Consider the following 25,101-nt stretch of genomic DNA (forward strand, 5'->3'; position numbering starts at 1 on the left):
GCTTGTATGGCTGTAAACTTGGCATTAACTTTATTTCAAAATCATTCGGCATCCACTGATATTACCATCACTCGACAACTACTACAAACTCATCATCAACTAGCTAGCCTGGCAGTTCGACATCAACTAGCATTCCACTCGGCATCCATTGAATACTTTCCATGCTCAGCAACAACATGAAAACTTAAAGATTTAATCTTGAATTTTCAACATCTTGCATCTTCATTCATGCTAATGTAATCCTTTCAATAATAACTTCTTTTGGAACTAATGCATGATATAACACTTTAAATATTAGTCCCACATACCTCTTGATTGCCTAGTTTCATGAGGTGTGATCACTTGACCCATTGGGTGAAGTGATCCCTTCTGTATTTGATGTGTTACAAACATCTTTCTTTTTCCATGTCTTGTTCATCTCATCTTTGATGTGTTCAACATTTGCCTTACCTTTGCCTTTATCAAATTCACAACTTGGTGTCTTTGGCCTAGTTGGACAATGCTTACTAATATGACTAGCCTTCAAACAACTAAAGCATGTGGTTTGACTCAACCACCTTTTGTAATTACAACTGAAGTGTGTCCTGATACAATTCTTAGGAATATGTTCATATTCTTAACAATAGTGGCAGCTATATCTTGTATTGTAATTCCAATTATAAGAGTTTCCATAGCTTCTTACCTTTGTTGGCTTGTTTGACAACCACATGGACTTGGATCTACATTCAAAGGCTCTATGTCCATACTTCTGACACTTGTAGCAATATCCTTCAAATTTTTGTTTATGCATGGTCCTAGTTCTGCATTCATGTGCCTAATGACCTTGTTTATTGCACTTATGACAATGAACCATGTTCTTAGGCTTGACATTTTGATTTGTATTGTCGCTCCTACACACATTAGCAATATGTCTTTTCTTTCCACAACTATGACAAGTAGGTTTGGAATTCTTACCTCTATTGTCCCTTTCTTCAGCAACTTTAGATGATTCTCCTTCTTCAGTGCTTGTATAGCCCAATCCTGATGTATCTTTGCTAGATCTAGGGGATCTTAGTAATTGCTCAAAGTATTTGATGGCTTCATTTGGTTTATTGAAACTTTCAACAAATTCCTTTTCTCTTTTCAGATCATTCTGCAGTTGTTCATTCTGCAACTTAAATGTGGTTATCTCAATGTCCTTAACATTCAATTCATAGTTGGCATTCATCATTTGATATAGAGTATCCAAATGCATGTTGGAGATCTTGGTTAGCTCTATTGACTTTTCCTCTAATATGTTTGCCAAAATTATTTTGTCTTCTTCAGTCATGGCTTTGTCTTCTATGGCTTTCTTCTTTTGTTCAGTCACCTCACATAGTAGTATAGCTTGTGATTCTTGCTCCAACTTGAGATTTCTGATTTTTTCAGCTTGGATTCTGTTCTTCTCCATTAGATCTGCAACTGTTGCATCAAACTCATTGGAGTTACCATCTGCAAATAGCTCGGTGGTGTCTATCTCTTTGTATAGTGTGTCATTTATTGCAATAGAAATTTCTTTCCTTCTCTTCAAGGAACTCTTTAAAGCATCTCTAGCTTCATTCAGTTGATGTAGTATAAGATGTATTTCAATCTCCTAGTTCTCAATGGTCTTACCCAATCTGTAGACTTCCATTTCAAGATCATTCCTTTAAGCTGCAAAGCTTCTCTTTTAGAGAACAAGTCTCTGATACCAATTGTTGGAATTACAAGTGGGAAAGGAGTAAACTTCTTGGGGGGTGGGGGGGGGTGAATCAAGAATTTAAACTTGGATCCATAAAACTTTCACCTTTCATACATCACACGCATAATAAACTAAAATAACATATTAAGCATATGCATCAATCATGTAAACATGTAATCAAACTCACACACTTAACACCAAATATGATTACCTAGAAACCCTCCAAATGAGAAGCTAAAACTAGGGTGACGATGACACCCACAACTCTTCACTACTGCAGCAATAAAGTGTATCCAACAGAGGTTAATAGTGGGGTTTTTTTTCTTATTATAATGAAGTAATAGCTTCTAAATTTATATAATATAAATTTCCTTTTCCATTGTGTTCATTTGTGTCTCGAGTTGTCCCCTCATCAAGTGGTATTAGAGGAGGAGTTCCTTGGTGTGGAGACAAAGTGCCAATTGTGAGAAAGTTTGTGCCAAAAGTACAATTGTAGGTTAACATATGAGTGTGAAAATGGTTCAATGAAGGAATCATGATGGACAAGTTGTGGGTGTTACAAAAGAAGGTTTTAGAGCCCTCTAAACGAAAGCAGAAGCCTTGAAAGCACAACTACAAAGAGGGATAGATATTGGGGCAAAAATGAAAGTGAGAAAGAATATGAAGAAGGGTAGGTCAAAAATTCAAATAGGTGGATAGGGATCTAGAGGTTTATAGGTCTTTTAGGGTTATTTTCATTATTGGACAAATACCAAAAATTAAAGTGTCCACATTTTTTGAAAACCTTAATCCAAAGGAGATGATCGATACCAGCTCAATGATATCAAGGAGTATTTTGAGTATGAAGATGTAAAAAATCCTAACAGGGCCAAATTTGTGAAGGCCAAATTGAAGGTTCATGTCAAAATTTGGTGGATAGGAATCGAAGAGCAAAGGAGAAGATGACAAGAAGAGATCGGTGATGGATAATTGAAGAGAAAATTCATTTATGTTAACTATGAGCTTAATTCGTTCAAGAAGATACAAGGGTTGAAGAAAGAATTTTAAAAACTATCCAATAATATATAGAGGACTTATGTTGAGTCCTCATAAGGATAGGTCATGTAGAAGCTAACACAGAGAAGGTTTTCAATTACCTTAATGGGTTAAGGTTGAGTATTCAGGAGGAGCTAAGTCTAGTTAGAATGACAAGTATTGAAGAGGCATACATGTTTTCCTTCGAGCTCAAGGAGAAGCTAAACAAGAGATTTGAAGGAAAGCAAAGAGGGCAAGACCAAGGAGAAAAGGGGGTGGTAGGTCCTTTGGAAGTCAAGATGAGGACCAGCATAAAAATGAATGTGTAGGTGCCAATCAAAATTAGAGGAATGATGGTTTTAGTTGCTCGTGTTCTTAAAATCATGACCACCAAAGAGGAAGACGAAGACAAACGGTTGAGCAAGGACCAAGGAGAGGCATTTTTAGAGGAACTTGTTTCTATTACGACAAAGAAGGGCATCGAGCCTATGAATGTCATCAATGCCAAGGAAGGATAGATAGAGTAATTGAAGGTCATCTAAGAGTTGCACATTTCCATTAAGAAGCTCAGTCCGAGCACTCAAATGATGTTGAGAGGGGAGAAACTCTCATTTTCAGACGAACCTTGACAACTAAAGAGGAGTTAGATCAATGGAAGATTTTGTTTCGTACTAGGTGCAAGTGTAAGGATAAGTCTTGTGATGTGATTACCAACATTAGGGAGGCCGATAATTAAGTATTAGAGGTAATGTTCACGAAATTAAATCTCAAGAGAGAAAGACACTCACAACCATACTAAGCTTCCTAGTTGTAAGATGACCACAAGGTCATGGTCAACGAACAAGTTTTTGTAAAGTTCAAGATTGGGAGCTATTGTGATGAGGTATTATGTGACATCATACCTATAGATGTAGGTTGTATGTTGTTGGAGAGGTCATGGTAGTTTGAGGATATACATGTTAGTGTAGTTTTTTATTTTTCCTATTTTGCTAGATTTTTCCTACACTTTTAATAATCTTGCTTAGGTTAATAAAGCATGTCTTATTAGGTGAATGGTTGTGAGGTGTCACCTTCCTACATGTGAGCATCCATTAGCTATCTTGGGAAGATACTTTGCTATCTTTAGTCTGATAGATGGTTGCTCCTCATTGGTTGGTGTTGCCACCTCCTCCCTCTTCCTAGCCTATATAAGCATGCTACCTGGCTTGTATTTGTATCTCTTATTTTTGCATCCTCTTAATGCTATTTTGCTTCCAGCATTTGCATTACTCTCTTGGAGACTAACTCTATGATGCTATTTTGATTTTGTATCATTTGCATTCATAGTTTAGATATTTACTCTTTGCACTAGTTTTCTGGGTTATTAATCTTCTCAGATTCTAACAATACATAGCGGTTGTACAAACACCTATTCCCACAAAGTGATGGAATTCATCATAAGCTAGAACCCCCAATGAAGGAAGAAGCAAACGTACATTATAGTGTTGTGGTATGCATTGTTGATTGTAGAAAATTTTTGGGTGGCATGAACCATCAATAATTGTGATATGCTTTAATTCCTAGGGTGGATAAAGAAGAAGGTAGATAAATTCCAATAGAGATTGCAGGTTTGTTGAATGAGTTTCGGGACATCATATCTAATAATGTCCATGAGAGGGTTACCATTAGTAAGGAAAATCAGTCATCAATAGACTTAGCCCCTGGAGCTATTTTGCCTGACAATGTTGCTCAAAAGATGACACCTACTAAGACTAAGGAGTCGAACTGACAAATTCAAGAGTTGCTAAGGAAATGCTTGATTTAGGAGAGCCTACATCCATGTGTGGTACCTAAAGTTTTGGCACCAAAGAAGGATGGAGAATAAAGGATGTGTACAAGCTCTAGGGTGATAAACAAGATAAACATCAAATAAAAATTTCCCTAACCAAGGTTAGATAATCTTATGGACCACTTGAGTGGAATTCAATACTTCACAAAGATAGACCTCAAGAGTGGGTATCACTAGATTTAGATTCGAGAGGGTGATGAATGGAAGATTGCATTTAAGATAGACAAAGGTCAACATGAGTGATTACTAATGCATTTAGGCTAACCAATGCATTCAACACCTTCATGTAGCTCATGATTGGGGTACTAAACAAATTTAAATAATATTTTGATTTTTCAATAAGGCACGAGATTAGCAATTAATAAGGCCTAAGGAAGGAGAATCTTTCGATTAATCTAAAGAAGTGTAGCTTTGTAAAAAGGGAATTACTCTATTTGGGGTCTATTGTCTCACCTAATAGTCTCAAAATGCACCAAGAGAAAGTGAAGGTCATCCTAGAATGGCCTACCCCAAGGTCTGCTACTAAGGTAAGGTATTTCTATGGTTTGGCTAGTTTTTACAGAAAGTTCATTCAAAAATTCAATAGTATTTGTGCACCTCTAAGAGGGACAACAAGGGTGGATGGAAAAGAGTTCAAATGGACTATAGGAGGTACAAGGAGTTTTGAATTTCTAAAGAAGGTGGTGACGAAGAATTCTATAATAGCACGCCTTGATTTCAACAAGGTGTTGTAGGTTGATTGCAATACTAGTGGCAATGCCATTAGAAATTAAATGATGCAAGGAAGAAGTATTTTGCTTATGACAAGGATCTATGCAATAGTTTGGGATTTAAAAAAATAGACGCTTTATATGTTTCCAAAGGGATTTTTTTAATATTGATCATCAAGCATTAAATTGCCTATATAGCAAAAGTGAATTGAATTAGAGGCACTTGAAATGGGTAGTGTTTTTGTAGATATATGCATTTGTATTGAAGCACAGATGTGGGCAATCTAATAGGGTTGGATATGCCTTAATAGAAGGTAAATGTTGCTAACAAAAATGAACTCAAGACTTTGTACCCTGAGGATCACGATTTTGGGAAGGCTTGGAAGGCTTGGAAGGCTTGGAAGAAACTTGTTACTCTAGATAGCACAAGGTAGCTAAACTATAATCCAAGACGGTATTCTAGTCAAAGGGAACCAAGTGTGCATTCTGACAAGTTCTATGAGGGGAAATTTGACCAAAGAGAAACATAGTTGAGGAATGGCAAGACACTTTGGTCGAGATAAAACCATTGCCCTTATTAGTTAGCCTTATTTTGGCCTCGGTTGTCACAAGATGTGGATAAATTTGTGCAAAGTAGTTAAGTGTGTTAGATAGCTAAAGGAGTCCATCAGCATACAAGGTTCTATCAACCGTCATTTGTTCCATCAAGGGCATAGGCAGATATGAGTATGGACTTCATTCTTGGCTTCCCATGGGCACAAATGGGCAATAATTGAGTGTTTGTGATGGTTAATAGATTTTCAAAAAATCCTCATTTTATTCCTTACCACAAGACCCATGACGCAATTCTCACTGCTAATTTATTCTTCGGACAAGTGGTGAGGTACATGGTCTTCCAAAAAGTATAGTTTCAAACCACGATACCAAGCTTGTTGGGTATTTTTTAAGATCCTTGTGGAAGAAATTTAAGATAAAGTTGAAGTTTAGCTCTACACATCACCCACAAACTTATTGGTGGACTGAAGTAGTGAATAGATAAGCCCAAAGGATAGGACCTGATTCTACCACAGGCACGGCTTTCTTAAAATAATTATATGAACAAAAGTACTAGTAGGTCATCACTATAAATTGTATATGGGGGTGGTCCAAGGACTGCACCAAAACAAAGAAAGACGGATCAAAGAGGCAAGACTAATGTTAAGGCAAAAGACTTCGTTGAAAATGTCAAGAACCTACATGAAGAGTTGTGCAAGCATATCACCAAAATCACTATGCCATATAAGGGTAAGGAAAATAAGAAGAGTAGGCATAAGGAATTCTAAGTTGGGGATAAGGCTATGGTGTACTTGAGAAAAGAATGGTTTTCGACAGGTACCTACAACAAGCTTACCATGAAGAAAATTGGTCCCTATAAAATTTCAAACAAGCATGATTTAGATAATGCATATTAGGTGGAGTTACTAAATAAAATATATATTTCCCCTATTTTTAACATTATACATTTAAAAGAGTACAAGAAAGGTGGCATAGAGGAGGAACTTGTACTTGAGAAATGTCCAATGTCCAATTCATACCTTTGAGGAGGATATTGGAGTGATTCTGGCTAGCCATGTGGGAAGGCATGCTAGAAACAACCAATATGAGGAATACCTAATGAAGTGGAGAAGGCAACTTATGGAGGATTCAACCTAGTTATCTAAGGTGGAGATTGACCACTAGATAAGAGGTGATGGTATCACTTCTCAGATCACCACGGGTGTATGATGCATGAGCATCTAGCAATGTCAATCCAATCGTACATCACCTAAAAAATGTCTAGTGATAGTTTTCAATTAAGGAAAATAGGTTTTGACGGGTGCCTGAAACCCTATTACAAATCGAAATTTTCTCAATGAAGCCAAACACAAACTGAACTACAAACCAAAGGTGAAACAGGTCACCAACCAGAAGAAGGTGATCGTTGTGGCAACACAAATAACACAATACAACTCAGCCACAAAAAATAGGTTTTGACTAGGCACCTAAAACCCCATGGTTAGCAAAGAATATACATTAAGTCCCTAACCATAAAAAACTACAACGGACAGCAGGCCAAAAAAGCCAAGAGATCCAAAATAGGATAGGGACTCAAGATTTCCCTTTCGGTCCCAACTTTTGAGAATGCAATCCCATATCAAAAGTTGGAGTGGAGGGCTTGACCTTTTTCCTTTTTACAGTTTTCCATTCATCCTCCACCAAACATGTAGCCTTCTCCCATGCAAAGTTGGCAACACCACAATCATCCCCCAGAACCTCTGCGACCCATGAGGGACTTTGGATTGTAGCAAAAACAACAACATCATTTAGGGACAAAGCCACAAGAGGGACCCCATCACCAATGACAAAATCCGCAGGAGGGAGAACAAGAGAGGTCACAACTACAGAATTCAAAGGAGAGAGAACAGGAGAGGTCACCACCATTAGGGCAGCCTCAACACTAGTCGAATCAACCACCAAAGAGTCCTAAGCTGAGCCACAATCCCCAACAAGGGGGGCTTTCAGAACCGTGTAGTGATCGTCTGAAACCCCTTTCCACCAAGTGGGAGACTTCTTTGATCTAGATTTTTCAGATGAGCGACAGGCAACTAGGTGGCATGTCTTGTGGCATTTCCTGCAATGAAAGGGGATGCCCTCGTAATCAAGCATCTAAATCCAAGAGCCAAGAGGAGAGTCCAGTGATTGTTTCTATTTGATGTTTTTGCACTTATGGATACCTATTTACGCAACTCAGAGAAAAGTGGGCTATTTCATACAAGAGCCATAATTCTAAAGAATTGGGGAATGTGAGTTCAAAGAAAGGAGGTAGTTATAATTTGAAGCAATTTGAAAAAGTAATAAGGTCAATATATTTTAATATTTGAAAGTTATTACATTTTTGAGTTTTCAAGGACCTCCTAAAAGACCTCCAAAGTCAAATTTGAGACACTAAACAATCTCGTACGACATCAAGAAATTAGGGATAGACATAGATCAATCATATAGCTATAGAGAAATCAAAGATATTTTCAATGATGTAAACATTTTGTCAATCGAATTCCCAGAATAAAGGTTGTGTTTTGCCGAAGTTGAAACCCTTTTTTGCAAACTTCCTATTTTGGCACCTACTTCTAATTTGAATTTTAGATCATTTGTTTTGCCACATGATTGCCAGGTTTAGAAATGTAATTTTCATTCTTGGCTCCAAATCAAAAATAAGCTATTTAACGCCCATCTGGGTAATGAAAAGTCAATTTTGGAAGAAGGTATTATGAGAAGTGCTTTCTCTAGAATATAATAACATTGTAGGCCACAAGGCATATAGTTGGATTTGTTTTTTATTGTAATGAATGCACTAGCTTCTCTTCAGATAATTGAAATTTCCTTTACTAATGTGTTCATTTTGTTGGAAGTCTTATTCGAAAATGAGATACTGAGAGGGGAGATGAATCAGAATCTATAAAACTTTTATCCTTCAAAACAACTTAATTGCACTCACCACATTAACCATATCATATCTAGTTTAGGCATAACATAACTTTAAATATCAAATGTAGTATTAAATCTAGCGAAGTATCACATCCATGAAATGAAAACACATAACACAAAAAAATTGGTAACCCAGAAACCCTCCAAAGTGAAGGTAAAACTAAGGTAGGGATGACACCCACAAATCTTCACTACTGCACTAACAAAGTTAGCCTGTTAGGACTACAGCTTTGATCACATTTGATGATCTACATTGTGAGGGGTATGCCCTGTAAAAAGCTTTAAGACTATTAGGTCTACCTTGATTAAAGGATTTTACACTTACAATGAAGTAAGGACATAGTAAAGATATTTACAAACGTCTATTAAAACCACTATGTTAAGAGATTTGCCCTGATTCTGTCAAAATTGATTTAGTGCCTGATCCTTCGATCTACACTTAAAATAATTGATTAAGAATCTCCTCCTTTCAATCTCTAATCTAATGTAGATTTGCTTTTTCCTTCACTGCTTCATTAGGTCGTTAACTCTGTTTGCTTCACAACTTTCTTTAGCAGCATCCAAAACTTAACTCCTTTGCAATTTTCACACAATTCGCACTATCATTTGCGATATCACATTTGTACTCTATGCAATAGGGTTTGAATCTACCCTTCTAAAGACATGTTGTCTTCTAGACATTTTAGTTTTTGCCTCTTCATATGCTTGGTCGTCCATTCTTTGTAGGGATTGATGATCCATGTAAAAACGTCTAACAACCTTTGTAACAAACTCTACGATCATTAAATGTTGTGTACAAGTTAGCTCAAAACAGTTTAGCTCGAAGTTTGTACCATTCCAGACATTTATGTTCACTCTGTGTTACTCGACACATACTATCTTTGATGCTTGGTCGTAATTGTTCTTCCTATTGTTGTTCAACCTTAACTGACTCAACTCATTCTATATAACTCAGCATCTATGTGCTCTTGTCTTCTCAGCACACACTGTATTCGGCTTATATTGAAAGTACTTGGTGACCAAAGCCTTGTCCGACTCCTATAGAGCTCAACATATACATGATTATTTACAAGTCTTTACATGACTTAGCCTATATCGAGTAATTCGGTTGCAATGATAACCAACTAACTCTGCCTTATTTATGACTAAGTGTTTGACACTAATCGACATCAAAACTTAGAGATACCAACACATTTGTGTTTCGATTTATGCCATCATCACAATAGGAGGAGCTCTAATTGGAGGTTCTTAACATTTTGGGAGCACATCAACATGTAGATTTCTATACTTACCCAAAGAATGGTACAAATACTAGGTATGGTGTTCATTTCTTTGTAATATTCATCAAGAGAATCTAAAACATCCATATCCATATTCTAATAGATAACATTAATCACTTTTGTCCAAGACTATCCATCATGTGGAGGACTAGTATATCTATCCTCATTCAAATAAGACAATAAATTGTGCTTACTAAGATGAGCGAGATTTAAATCACTCGATTCATTATAAGTTCCTTTTGTCAAAATAATTAAACCATCCATGATGTACTTCTCACATGAAAAATGAGATTAGAAAATCAATGCACCCCCTAAAATACGATGAATCAAAGAACCCCCCAAAAACACAATGATTTTTGCACTTCATATTTAGTATGCGTACATTTGCCCCTTGTCAAAATGGACAAAAGTGGACTTTCGATTTTTATGATTACAACTACAAAGATGAAGTTATAGCATGCTTAACAAAAATAAGACACAAGAGTCCAAAATAGGCCAAAATAGACCAAATACTAAAAGTATTATGTCCACTTCAAATTTCTCTAAATTGGTACCACATCTAGAAAGTAGATAAAAAATCAAGCACTTTCAATAAATATTGCAACTAAAAATGTCTCTTTGTGAGCTTGAACGAAGCCTCTAAAGTTGCAAAACTAGGGTTATTGGGCTACAAATGTGAAAAAAAATGATTTTTCTAAAAAAACTATGTATCAAAATACAAAACTAATTCCAGATCTAGGACAAGCAAGAAGTTTTCCCTAAATGAAGAAGAATACATCAAAAAAGTTGAATGTGTAATGCCTCTCCCATTTGATTTATGTAAATCATTCTAATAGATGCAAACTTGATGCTCTTGCTCTTTGAGTGATCTTGTTGGGACCCATCAATGGTCTACACCCTTGTGGTGATTTGATTTATGATACTATACAGCAAGATTGATTTTGTTTATCTAGTTTATGTGATTATGATGTATTAGATGGTTTCACTGAGGTTTGTTTCAATGGTTATCTGAATTTATATGATATCATGACGTTATTCCATGATTACCCCTGTGATATGAACAATGGTTATACTCTGTCATTTGATTTGCTACAACTAACTTGGTTCCTACAGCACTGTTGATTATGATATTTTGACCATGCTTGTATGATGGTTCTACATGATGTTATTTAGGGCATATTATATTTGAGATTTTTAATGTTACTACAGGATGATTATTTGAGATTGTGTTTCATATCCTATCTTATATGTTGTTTGTGTATATTGTTATTATTTTCATATATAAGTGCTTTGAATAATTGGAAATGAGTTATCCATATTGGATTCATGGGTTTATGTGCTACGAATATTATCATGTTCTTATAGTAAACTTATACAATGTTGGAATTTAATTATCAAATAGAAGTAAATTAGAAGCTTTATTACACAATTACGTGTACTTGTTTCGGCTATTATATATTGTGCATCTACACTTGATCTTGTTTGTTTGTTGTACATGAACTTATATCCCCAAAAGTGGCACATGGAGTTCCTCGAACGAGCGATGTACCTTCATATTTGATATTATTAACCCTCTCGTAATTGGTAAATCCGGATTCATAATGCATTACGTGATTAGACCTCTAAGTATGTATGTGCATTTAAGGTTTTGCAATTGCCGCCAAAATTATGAAATTAAATGTTGATTTGATGGTGTAGAGGATTTTTCATTATTTATTTTATTTTATTTTATTTCCCAGCTAATTTGTAGCAATTGAATTCCAATTTAATTTGAATTGCCTGATTTAATTTGGGAAAGGACCAATTAGCTTATTAAGTTATTTTAATCTTCTAAGTTACAAGCACTTTTATGATAAGCCACTTTCATAAAAGTGTTTATATTAGCCAAAAAGTGAGCTTTCATACTCATTATCACTTTTTTACTTCATGGTTTTGGAGGAAATTCTTCAAAACTCTTTTATTAGAATTCAATGTTATGCTCGTTGTGAGAGCTTGTCTTGGTGATCTTCTCAAGATTGGTCCAATTGTATCTGTGTCCGAACTGCTCCACTTTTTCTAAGGTTTCATCCAATTCAGTGTGGTCTTTATGGTATTCCCTCTGTTCTAGGTTTTCACCAAATGTAAGAGATGTGGCCTTCTTGTTTATTTAATTTTCCTTCATTTTAGTTTCTATTTTCAGTTGCTAAACGTTAAGAAGTGAAGAATTAGTGTTTCTCTTCGTTCTTATGTGATTCCATCACCCAGTTGAACAAGTGTGAGAATTTCTTCTTCGTACGTTTTAAAAAATGCAAGTCTCAGCGATGTTGTGCCACTGGTTTTTGTGTGTGGCTGGAAGTCAACTTTTATTTTATTTTCCTTAGTTTAGGCATGTTTTCTCAATGGCTTTTAGATTTCTTTGAATTCCAAGATGTTTCAATTTTGGATATTTGTAGCATCACCTCATTTTGTGTGTCATCCAATTTTTGCATGTTGCTTTGTACAACGACAGTCTGCTTTCGATTTTGGGCCAGGAGATTGATGTTCACTTGGATTCTTTGGCCTTCCACTGTATGTTTCCTTGTGATTTATGTTACAGCTTTGATGCTTTGATATCATGTTTAGATGATGTATCTTATAATTGTGTTTCCTCATTGTGATGTTGTATATGTATTAGATGAGTAGTTGAACTCTCCTTCTTATGCATTTACTTGGAGTTTAATGCAAATGTTGTACTTGGTGTTTAATTCTTAACCTTGATGTGGTTTATATTGGCTTAGAGTAGGAATGTGCATATGTTTTTTTATGTTATGCTATAGAAATCCTTTTAATGCTCTTGAGTGTTCACTATTCGACTTTCGTGCTTCTAGTACTCCCCGGTGTGGAAGTTCTCCCTTATTTCTAGCTCTTGTTAAGTGTTTTAATGTTGTTGTCCTATTAATGTTGTATGAGATAACAATTTCTTGTATGTCAATGCAATCTCTCGTCCGATAAAGGCAATCTATGGCATAGGCGTACAACAACTCGTACAAGTGTTTGTTGAGCTCATACAAGTCTAGCATCAAAACACCTAATTCATGGAGAATACTCATATAGGAGCCAATCCTAGCTTGTATAAGCATTCAACTTGATTTTTACATGTAGCAAACAAAGGATGTTTGAACCCACTTCGAGAGGATGCAATTTGTACTTATTGATACCCTTTTAAGTCTCACATCTACAAAGACCTTAAAAGATCAGATATCGAGTATTTTGGGAATTGTCTTTAGGGTTCTCAACATGTCCATTGGAATGAAGTTGTACGTTGTGTAATGCCCCGCCAAGGAACCCAAAAGAAATTAACCTATAGTTTCATTATGTTTGTCAAACATTTTTATTTTGAAAGATGATAACAACAATAGATAACATAGCGGAAGCAATAACAACAAGAGATAAAATAGTGGAAGCAATAACTCACATACAACCATCATAATCAAATTACATCTCGTAAGGGCCACATGACGTTGAATCACATTTAAATTTAATTAATACTAAATCCAGTATATGACACATCCACATTAAAGAATAACTACAAGAACGAATCCATTTAAATACTATACAATTATCCTAAATGCCACTTGACAATAATTAGAATGCACAATTATCCACTGTACAGGTCACAAGGTATGAAAGGCTGAAAGAATATACATCATAAAATAGATTACATCATCTCTTAAGATCCATGAAATAAAATACAATACAATAGGTATAATCATCCATCATAGTACACAAGAATAGAATGAAAGGAAATAGAGAACAAGGAACTCCAGCCGCAGCATCGAACTGTCAAATCTCAATGGTAAAAGTAAAAAGCACTACCACCTAACCTCGTGGTAACCCAAAAATGGTTCACTCCCACCGCACTGAGGAGATAGTCTCAAGTCCCACACAGGATAACAATCCCAAAAGTCAAAAGCAACATCTAGGTCAAGGAAAACCTGAAAGCAATCTAACTCAAGGTACCAAGACACAGATGACATCTAAACCCAGAGGCAACAATGACACGTAGGAAATTTACTATGTAAGTGGGCAGGTGTCATCGCATAAGCCAACTCTAAGGTTACCTTGGCAACCTCACTAGACTCCGGCCCCCTAGTATCTCTATGTGACCTCAGTATCCTTTCATACAGACAAGGCATACAAATGAGTCAACTCTAACGTTACCCTGACAATCTCTCAAGAGTTTGGCCCCCTAGTGATTTTATTTGGTACCAATATCTTATTAATTCATTTTAAACCCATTTAATGAAATGTTATCACTTATTAAAACAACCTACGATGGGTTACCCAAGCAACCTCTTTAGGTCTCCAACCTCTATTGCAAGTCACTTCCTAACATGACATGCAGATAACCTACCTTAAGCTCAGCAAAAGCAGGTCTCATATGACCATACCACACATCAGTTCTTAAACAAGCAACTGGAAAGCGTTGAAATATCAGTGCTCAAAATCACAGATTTCACCAATATAATCATCCTAACAGGACATATCCAAAATCAAGTACACATATACCAACCCATGACATCACCAAAAACAAATCACAATAATCACCCCTGTGCTATACAAGCAACTAGGAAGCAATCCAAAGATAACTGATTGACGACTCAAAGGTTATACCAGAAAGGTCATATCATTCACCTCAGTTCTACACAAGAACTAGAAAGCACAATAAAACATATTATCAAACTGATCATGTAACACTCATGACACATCATCATGGTTGGGTATAAAAGATCGTAACCAATAATAAGCCATAATTTCATTACAAAACAAAACCCCCACGCCTCTGGTAATACAACCTGATTGGTTAAAACACTAAGTCGACCCTGAAACCCGACATGAAAAACCACACATCACATAAAGTACATAACAATGTCACTTTCATAACTCAATAGGTTCTAAAAACACAAAAGTTCAATTTTCACTATAGATAGTCAAGCTTTCATTTTCATTTTCAAAACAAAAAGACTCGATAACGGACAATGTTTCAATTTTCGTCTTTTCAAAGTATTATAACTACTAAACTTTTCGAATAATAAAATTTCCTTAGTATTACAAATCATTTTCATATACCTAAACCATATAAACACATCCAAGCTTATAAAAACAAACATGAACTCTCCCAATTTATTCTTTGATTTTCAAATTACTTTAAAATTATATTTAAATAATAAAGTAATAAATCAAATTTTAAAATTTTAACAATACTCATTAAAATTATTCTTAATAATAATTTACCAAAATAATTTTAAATTTATTAAACTTCAAAAAATCTTTCCCAAAAAGGAAACCTGCTAAAAAAAGAGAAACTTTCCTTAAATGGAAACCTGCTAAAAATGAAAACTTTCCTGAAACAAAAACATGCTAAAAATGTAAACTTTCCAAAAATGGAAACATGCTAAAAATGAAAACTTTCTGAAATGGAAACTTACTGAACGCATAAACTTTCCCAAAATGGAAACCTACTAAAAATGAAAACTTTCTTGAAATGTAAACTTGCTAAAACCATAAACTTTCTTGAAATAGAAACCTACTAAAATGAAAACTATCTTGAAATGAAAACCTACTAAAAATGGAAACCTGCTAAAAATGGAAACTTTCTTGAAATGGAAACATGTTAAAAATACAAACTTTCCCAAAATGGAAACTTGCTAAAAATGGAAACTTTTTTGAAATGGAAACATGTTAAAAATACAAACTTTCCCAAAATGGAAACCTGCTAAATACAGAAACTTTTCTGAAATGAAAACCTGCTAAAACCATAAACTTTCTTGAAATAGAAACCTACTAAAATGAAAACTATCTTGAAATGAAAACCTACTAAAAATGGAAACCTGCTAAAAATGGAAACTTTCTTGAAATGGAAACATGTTAAAAATACAAACTTTCCCAAAATGGAAACTTGCTAAAAATGGAAACTTTCTTGAAATGGAAACATGTTAAAAATACAAACTTTCCCAAAATGGAAACCTGCTAAATACAGAAACTTTTCTGAAATGAAAACCTGCCAAAAAATGAATACATTTATGAAATGGAAACTTGCTAAAAGGAAAACTTTCCAAAAATGAAAACCTGTCAAAAATGAAAACTTTCCCAAAATGGAAACCTGCTAAAGATTTACAAAACGCGAGTTTCTAATTCTTAATTCATATACAAATTTTTCTCAATTGAAGAACGATAGTTTGTATACAAGGGTTTCAATCTTCATTTGTTTACAGACGTTTTAGAAAAAAAGCCAATAGATTCACAAGTGTTTCAGATTAAATCACAGACAATTCAATAACGGAAATCAAATATTCAAACAAGGGTTTCAACCCAACTAAATTCTGAAACAGATTCATGAGTCACAAAGAAGACAGAATATTTTAACAGAAGAAACTAATGGACAAAATTCACAGGATCCTACTTGGATTTGATGTTAAACGACAGACGCACAAAACTCACAAACAAATCTTTTTTTTTTTCGAAAACCCTCTTCTCAGAAAATGACTCCTCCAAAACTCTGTGTAGAGAAATGAACTCCAATTTCCTAATAGAGTTTTTCCCCAAATTTAGGGCTTCAATCGTGCAATCATGAGAAACCCCTTTATCTTTTATTATTTAATATTTTAATTTCATGCACAAACTTTATGTAATTTAATTAAAATAAACTTTATTAAATTAATGCTTTCTCTCTCTTACTAAATTACGACGCGTTTTAAATAATATATTTATTAATTTAACTAATAATATTATTTAGAGTTTATTCTTAAAATAAAACTCCAAAATAATTATCATTAAATTAAATAAATATAGATACGCCAAAATTAGAACTTTAATAAAAACATTTAAATTTAATTCTTTTATTTGATTAATTTCTCAATTAATTAAATATAATTAAATATTAAATTTTCTTTATAAAATTTTCATTAAATTAATTCATTAAATACTCTTTTAATTTGATTTAGTTATAACTGAAAATCACAATAGACCCACAAAACTAAATACGACAACTCGATTAAAGACAAAGAACATAATCAAACTCCAGAGTCAGAATCACAAATTCAAGTCACTTGATGACTTTGGATGGGTAACCAACTTAGATACTTGTCCTACTTTCTAGGACAATTGGCTTAGATTAGGGTTTGGACTCAAGAATTATCTCCCCACGTATACCATTGAGATATTACGATAGGGTACGCTCATCCTAACAATTCAGGGAAGTCGATACCCAGTACCTGCAATCTGCATAAAATCCACGAATGTACATACTCATATTCTAAAATAAACAAGAGATGGTGGGAAGTGGTGCATCGTGTAGATCTCGACTAGCAAGTGACTATGACTCCCTCCCTCAACCACATCAGAAACGTCAAACATAGAGTAAAACAGACAAGTACACTATAAACATGCAAGTATGGGGTATGTAACCATAGCAACTACATATAAATAATCCATCTATCTATCATCATGAGACAACTGAAATCACTAAATCAACATACATATATCATCATCAAAATAATCATAAACACATGAAATAACTAAGTAATTCAACATATATATATCACCTAATTATGAAATAACATTTACTCAAATCTGGTACCCAAGTACCAATATAGAACATGCCTAAAAGAATCCAGCAATAAAACAAAAAAAGTCAACTAGGGGTAGGCATTACATCCACACCCCCTAGACTGAGGCTTACTCCTACAAGCCTACAAGAATCCGACATTACAATCTAAAAAGTAAACTAGGGGTAGGCATTACATATTTAATCATTTAGGAATTTGCTATATGGGTATTAAAATGAACATTTAATCAACTCTTGTAGTTGGAAATTTATGTGTTGGTAAGTGATGAACGTTTGGGGATCTTTGGTCAATTTGTTAGTTTTCCTTTGTGAATCGTTGATTATTCTATGATTGTATTTGTGCTTTAATTACCAGAAACAAAAACAATATGCTAGTCTACGTTTATCCTTGTTTCCAAGGACCTCTGAGCGAAGCATTACCGTATAAGGGAGTTATGGATGCTTGAATATTTATTTCAACTCAAATAATCAATGGTGAGGAAGTGCCCAAAATAATTACTGCACATTGGTAAAGCCACAAAAGTTTTAGCTTTGTATATACCTTGGTGCCCACAACAACAAGTGACTTCAGAGCAAATCGCACATGTGGTTGTTAACTGTGAAAGGCTGGCATATCGTAACAATGTAATTAGTTGTGTCAATTGTACCCATTTGCACTTGTTATGTTTGTTGATGTGGCAAGGGTAGTCACCTTTATGGATGTACTTTCTAGTCTGAAGGCAAGAAGCTCTTATATTTTGCATAGGAATAGGGTCTATTTATCCCATATTCAATGTATGGGTAAATTAACAATATACAAATACCAATAGGTTCTTTCTTAAATCAAACAATTGACATAGAAACACTATCGGCTACCATGCTAAAAATATGGCATCATATCGATTATGTGGTTGTTGGAATTGATATGCAAGTCAAAGGTGTGATTAGTCATATTTAATTACCGTAACAATTGATAGGTTTACCTAATAATTTTATTGTTAGGTTTACGAGGGATGGAGCCTAGCACAAGCTAAACCCATTGAAGTAGGAAAAAATGTATGTACTAATGCTAGAATGTGTTTAGTTAATAGAAGGAAGTTTCTAGAAGGTATGAGGAATGAGCATATGTGTTTTATTTTAATTCCAAAAGCTAGTAGAGAGGAAGTAGAATGTGTACCTGCATAAGTTGTAGAATTATTGGATCAGTTTCAAATATACTATATCTAATAACAATCCAAATGGATTGCCATCAGTGAGAACGATCAGTCACTAGCCTAACTTGATTCTAGGGGCCAATTTGCCAAATAAGACATCACATATGACTCCAATACAAAGTAAAGAGTTAAAAAGACAAGAACAATAGTTATTGCAAAAGGGGTTGATTTAAGAGAGTATGAGTCCTTGTGTTGTACGAGCAATATTAGATCCAAATAAAAATGGAGAATGGAGAATTTGTACAAATTCTTGAGCTATCAATAAGATCACTATCAATTATAGATTTCCCTTGCCAAGGATGCATGCTATAACAAAAATTTTGAGAAGATCTATGTATTTCAAAAAGTTAGATTCGGATAGTAGATATCACTAAATCTAGATCAAAAAAGGAGATGAATTGAAGACATCCTTCAACAGAAAGGAGGAACTATTTGAGTGATAAATCATGCCTTGTTGGCTAATAAGTTTGTCATTATTTATTTGGATGTTATTTTGATCACCAATAAGACATTGGAAGAGCGCATCATGCACATTTGCATAGTGTTTGAGAGGTTAAGAGAAGACAAGTTGTTGATTAGTCTAAAGAAGTGCAATTTCATAAAGAAGTTAGTGTATTTGGGATTGGTAATTTTCATGGAACATCCAAAAATGGACCCAAAGAAGGTGAATGCACTTCTAAATTTTAATAAAGGATTTCAAGTAGACTGTGATGTTATTGGTGATGTCAAATAAGAATATTTTGTTTAAGATTGGGAATTTTATGCTATAGTTCAAATATTGAAGAAATGTAGAAATTATCTTTTACATAAAGATTTTATTTTATTTACCGATCATCAAGCTTTGCAATATTTGAATACTTCAGAAAAGTTTAGTTAGAGGCATTTGAAAAGGGTTGAGTTCTTGCAGAGCTGCGCATTTGTTTTAAAATACAAGAGTGTGAAGTCTAATATGGTTGCAAATGTGCTTAGCATGAGGCAAATTTTGTTGACAAAATTGCTAATTGAGATTTTTGGGTTCACAAAACTCAAGAGTTTGTATCTAGACTATCCTAATTTTGGCAAAGTTTGAAAAGCTTGTACTAAACCTATTACTCTAGACATAACTAAATAGACTTCACAATCTAAGATGGTATGTCATTTAAAGGTAGTTAGTTGTAAATTAAAAAGAGTTCTATGGAAAATCTAATCAAAGAGAAGCATAGTGGAGGGTTGGCTTGGCATTTTGGTTGAGATCAAACTATTCCTCTAGTTAGAATTATTTTTGTTTGAAATTGCAACATGATGCTAAGAAATTTGTATAGAGTTGTAGAATATGTTACATGACAAAAGAAGCCAAGCAAGATACACAATTCTATCAACCGTTACCTAAACCAGGGAAGTCATGGGAGGACATCAGTATGGACTTTGTTATTCGAATTTGTGTAGAGCTGTAGAATATGTTACGTGACAAAAGAAGCCAAGCAAAATACACATTTCTAACAATCATTACCTATACCAAAGAAGTCATGGGAGGACATTAGTATGGACTTTGTTATTGGCTTACAAAGGAATCAAAAAGGACATGACTCGATTTTGGTGGAGGTAGACAAATTTCTGAAGATTGCATATTTCATTCTTTGAACGAAGACTAATGATGCATTTCATGTGGCCAAGTTTCTTTTCAGAGAAGTGGGGATATTTCATGGTGTATGAAAGAGTGCGATTTCAAATTGAGATACCAAGTTTATTGGATACTTTCATAACACTGTGGAAGAACTTAAAGACATTTGAAATTCAACTCAACGCACCATCTAGAAATTGATGGACAGATAAAAAGAGGTGAATAAGAATTTGAGGAATCTATAGCAATGCTTAGCTGAAGATAAGCCAAAGGGATACAATTTGATTTTACCATAGGGACAATTTGCATACAATAACTTTGTCAATAGACATGTTACCATGAAAATATTTGTAAATGTTTGATTTGGAAATGCAACGAAGGTATGAAAAGATTAATGTACTTTAGACTTAGGCAACGAAAAGTATGTTTTGGATTTTTTTGATTTTTAGAAAACGAAAATGTATGCAAGGTATCCATGTTATTGTGAAAAATACAAGTTGGAAATATGATATGGTGGATTATTCAGTTGTTATTTAGGATTTTAAAAAGGTTTAGGGACTTGGACAAATTTTTATATGCAAAATGCAACAATATTTTTTTAGATTTCTAGGAATTAATAAATGGGATGCAAGACTGAGGGTGCAAAGTTGAATGTCGGCATTTAAATTTTGAGAAAAATCTTTGGAAAATGCAAAGCTAAGAGTTTAACCTTAGGAAGATGAAATGTCCCTTTTCTGATTTTATATGATATTCCCAACCTCTAATCAGATTTTCAAGATCAAACAACTAATATCACAAAGATCCACCAAATTTCTCAAGAAACCCCAAATCAGGTATGCCAAAAATTGTGCCAAAAGCTTCACAGCTTCACCTATTATTAATAAATCTGAAAGTTGACATTTTTACAGAAATTTCAGCAACATAACAGCCTACAAAATGACATTTCTAGATCCGTATATCCTTTACACAACAGTTCTCAAATGTAGGACAAAAACTATGCTCATCGGGCTCCCGAAATTAACACAAAAATGCCCAGAAACACCACAAAAACACTAATAAACTATCTCAGATGTTTAATCACATCCCAATTCATATATTCAGCTCTATTTTAACAACTTAAAGTCTGAAATACAGCAGCAACCAAAACTGATATGAAATGCTCAACTGAAAACACCAAACTCATGCAAAAAACACACCCAAAAACTCACAAATCTACACTGTTCAGCACAAAGGCAAACTCTGTATGAGGATGCACATGGAATGGCTTCAAACTCCCGTCCTTAGCCTTCCTAGAAACCTGCAAACTCCCGTTCTTGGGTCTCCCTGGAAACCTGCAAACTCCCGTTCTTGGGTCTCCTTCTCCACAGGTTTGGCAGCCTCTGAAGAATAACAAAGAATGAGCCAAAAATCAAGTTCTGTAATCCGCCTAAAATGCCTCCAAAACCTCTTAAAAGAGGGCATAACTGTAACTCACGTCCAAGAGAGGTTAATGAAACATATTTTAATAATAATTTTCATTTATTAGTCCAACGGTTTCCAAAGATTAACCCTCTTTTTCCGAAACTTCACTTTCTTGGGCCTGCATGCCTTAGCAAAGATTATTATTTTTTTTAATTATTTGAAAAGGGGACATGACAAGTCCTCCCCTCTCAAATATTGCTTGTCCTCAAGCAATGGCTGAACAATAACCCAATCAATCCACCTGGATCCCAAATGTAGTCATGAACTATACTACTACCAATTAACACAGGCTCCTGCAATATCCTCTGCAATATGACCAAGATGAATCCATAATCAAACTGACAATTATAGCTCAACCAAACTCCAAAATCACAACTTCCATAATCAAAAACCCACGAGAGACAAACTCTAAGAACATCAAAACCCAAGTAAAGTGGACTACCAACACAGTAAATACCATCAATGCATTCCACTGGCCTATACGGAATGTACAATCCAACTCTGCAACAATGGTGAATGCTCTCAAATGAAACTATACCAAGTATGGAGAATCCACACACTGTACAACTCCTGCAGTCAACACAACTCTGTAGATCATCGACCACTGTCTCATAACCATAACTCCCATGCACCCTTAATGGTGAAAAGCCATCACAAGATAAACAACAAGAAATGGAACCCAAACTAAATTTTCCTGCCATCAACTCCTCAACACAAGGATCAATTGCTAACTGATGTACATACCCTGCAATATAATGTTGATTAAAAAAACCAACCTCAGTCAACAGCTCACCATGAACAAGTGATATAACCCACTGTGACTGATCACTAGCTAAGTCAGGAGATGCCATAGCCAAAGGAGTAGAATCAATAACAACACCTGCTGAAGCATCACTCCAAAACTCCTGCTCTAAGTCATGTATTATCAAGCTATCAACTGCAGGACCTATCGCCATGTCATGCCGATCACAACTCTCATCCCGAGGCATCAAACTATTTCATAACTGATGATAAGCTCTAGGAACCAAAGTACATCTTTGTATCATAATCTCATCAACATGGTCATCAAAGGTAAATTGATGAGCGTACCTCATAGTGTAATGCTGATAGAATGCGCCAATCTCAGTCAGTGGCTCAGACTGTAATCCGGATGAAACTAACTGCAATTGATCATTAACCATGTTGGAACTGACTACTACCTCCAAAGATATCACCAAGGGAGTAGAATTACTAGCAGGAACCATGCCAACTGTCGACTCTCCAACATCACACACGATCTTTGATACATCTCTAGTCTCTGTTCCATCAGTACTAGAGGCCACCACCATGTCAGGCATACAACAATCTGCTACAACACCCAACTCAACTGAACCTGACTCTAGTGGGAATGAACCTGATATGCCAATGTTAGTATCAAGGATGGATGCATCCCCATCTCCACTGTCTCTGACAATCTCGGCCATGGTCATCCTCGGATCGCCAAATACCATAGCTTGTGACTGTATAGAATCAGGTAAAGACTGTAGTCGCTCTAACTCCATGGTCACCTTAGCCAAATGAAATTGTGACTTCTTGAAAGCCAACCGTGTACTCTCAAGAATCTCGGAAGTCACCTCAAGCTGCTCAGTAAGCTCACTCACCTCATCTTCCTTGGCCAACAATGCATCATATATTGTACTGCCCCACTCCATAAGATAATCTTTGTCGGCTACCAACTGCATATAATTCTGTCTCAAAATTCGAATAGCCTCCCATAAAGAGTGGATCTCTGTCAAGGAAAGATAACTGCCTTCCTGCTCATCACTAGTAGGAGAACCCCATCCATAAACTGCTAACAACTGACGAGCAGCATCAAAATGCTGGCAAGTGATAGCAATGTCTCGGTCACTAACTCTCAACTGATTAGACACATGATGGCACTGGCTTGACTGTCTCCTACAAACCTCCTCTAATGCACTGTCTAAAGGAGTATCCTCAAAGTTACTAGTCTCTAGAGTATTACCATCCATATCCTGTGAATCAAATCTAAAGCTCATATCAACATATGGAGTATCAAAAACATTAGCATTGATGTCCAACTCCTCTATACCCAAGGAAACTAAGTCTTCAAAACTGCCCACTGCATCCTCCTGGATGTCATCAATGCCAATATGATCCTAGGACTCATCTATACACACTGCCAAATATGAAATATCATCAACACATTCTACCAAGTATGGTCGACTGGATATATGAACAAAGCCCAACATCGGTGTATAAAAACTAATACCAACATCGGACAAGATACTGGCACAAGAAAAGAAAACACCGCGTAATCTGCCAATCAAATCCACGATAGCACCCAAACAAGCACTGCTACCAAAAAGTGTTAAAGATCTCCAGTCAACTGAATCCCAAACACCAATATAACAATCTCGAGTCCATATCCGTAAACTAGAATCAACAGGTAACTCAAAACTCCTCACCTGAGTAATATGACCAATACCAACTAACTGCACATACCTGTCATGATGAGATAATGAAGTCACAATACTATCTTTGTTCACCTTGAGCTGGATCGAAAAATCATGTGAAGTACTACCAGCCTCAACCTCATGTGATGAAGCATCTAACTATGCCTGGTACTCTCTCTCAGAAAAGTCATGAATGCTCAATGTCTGCTCATCTACACCAAGTATCTCACCATCATGCACAACAACATCCTCATAATCATCATCCTTGAGGTCAAATCTATCTATCACTCTTTGACTAAAATCATCAAATGTAGTTACCTGATCATGACCTTGAGTAGTCATTCCATGATACCACCAATCATAGGCTACATCTTCCAAGTGTAGACTTGCAATTTGAACAACATCACTCTCCTTCATGGGGTTAAGTGTGAAGAAGGTCTGTAATTTTTGTAGCCATGCTCTAGCTGAAATTTTATTTGTTCCATCAAAAGTAGGTGCTATAAACTTGCTTATTTTATTTTTGAGCTCTCTTCCACTTATGTCATGCACCCTTCTGTACTCTTTCTTGGGCATCGAAGTGTTCATCATATCCACATATTCTCTAAAAGGAACTGAACTACGAAAGTCATCATCTAAGCCATTATAAGTAGCTCTTAATGTAATCAAGTTACCTGTAACCTCTTCCATAGGATTAATGGTTGGATTTGGTACTGGTGGCTCATCTGCATGCAAGAAAATAGTTTTGGTTGATTTAGATGGTGTGGATTTCAGATT

General features: G+C 35.2%; 1 protein-coding gene across 2 annotated transcripts in view; it reads right to left on the reverse strand.

Moving 5' to 3' along the window:
- LOC149570671 (uncharacterized) overlaps positions 1–25,101 on the reverse strand; it is a 109,362-nt gene that overhangs the window by 11,883 nt on the left and 72,378 nt on the right. The gene's annotated exons all lie outside the window — the stretch shown is intronic.

The sequence above is a fragment of the Cupressus sempervirens genome, chromosome 3 (assembly GCF_028749045.1).
Source record: "Cupressus sempervirens isolate cs-2001-9-10 chromosome 3, ASM2874904v1, whole genome shotgun sequence".
Taxonomy (NCBI): Eukaryota; Viridiplantae; Streptophyta; class Pinopsida; order Cupressales; family Cupressaceae; genus Cupressus; species Cupressus sempervirens.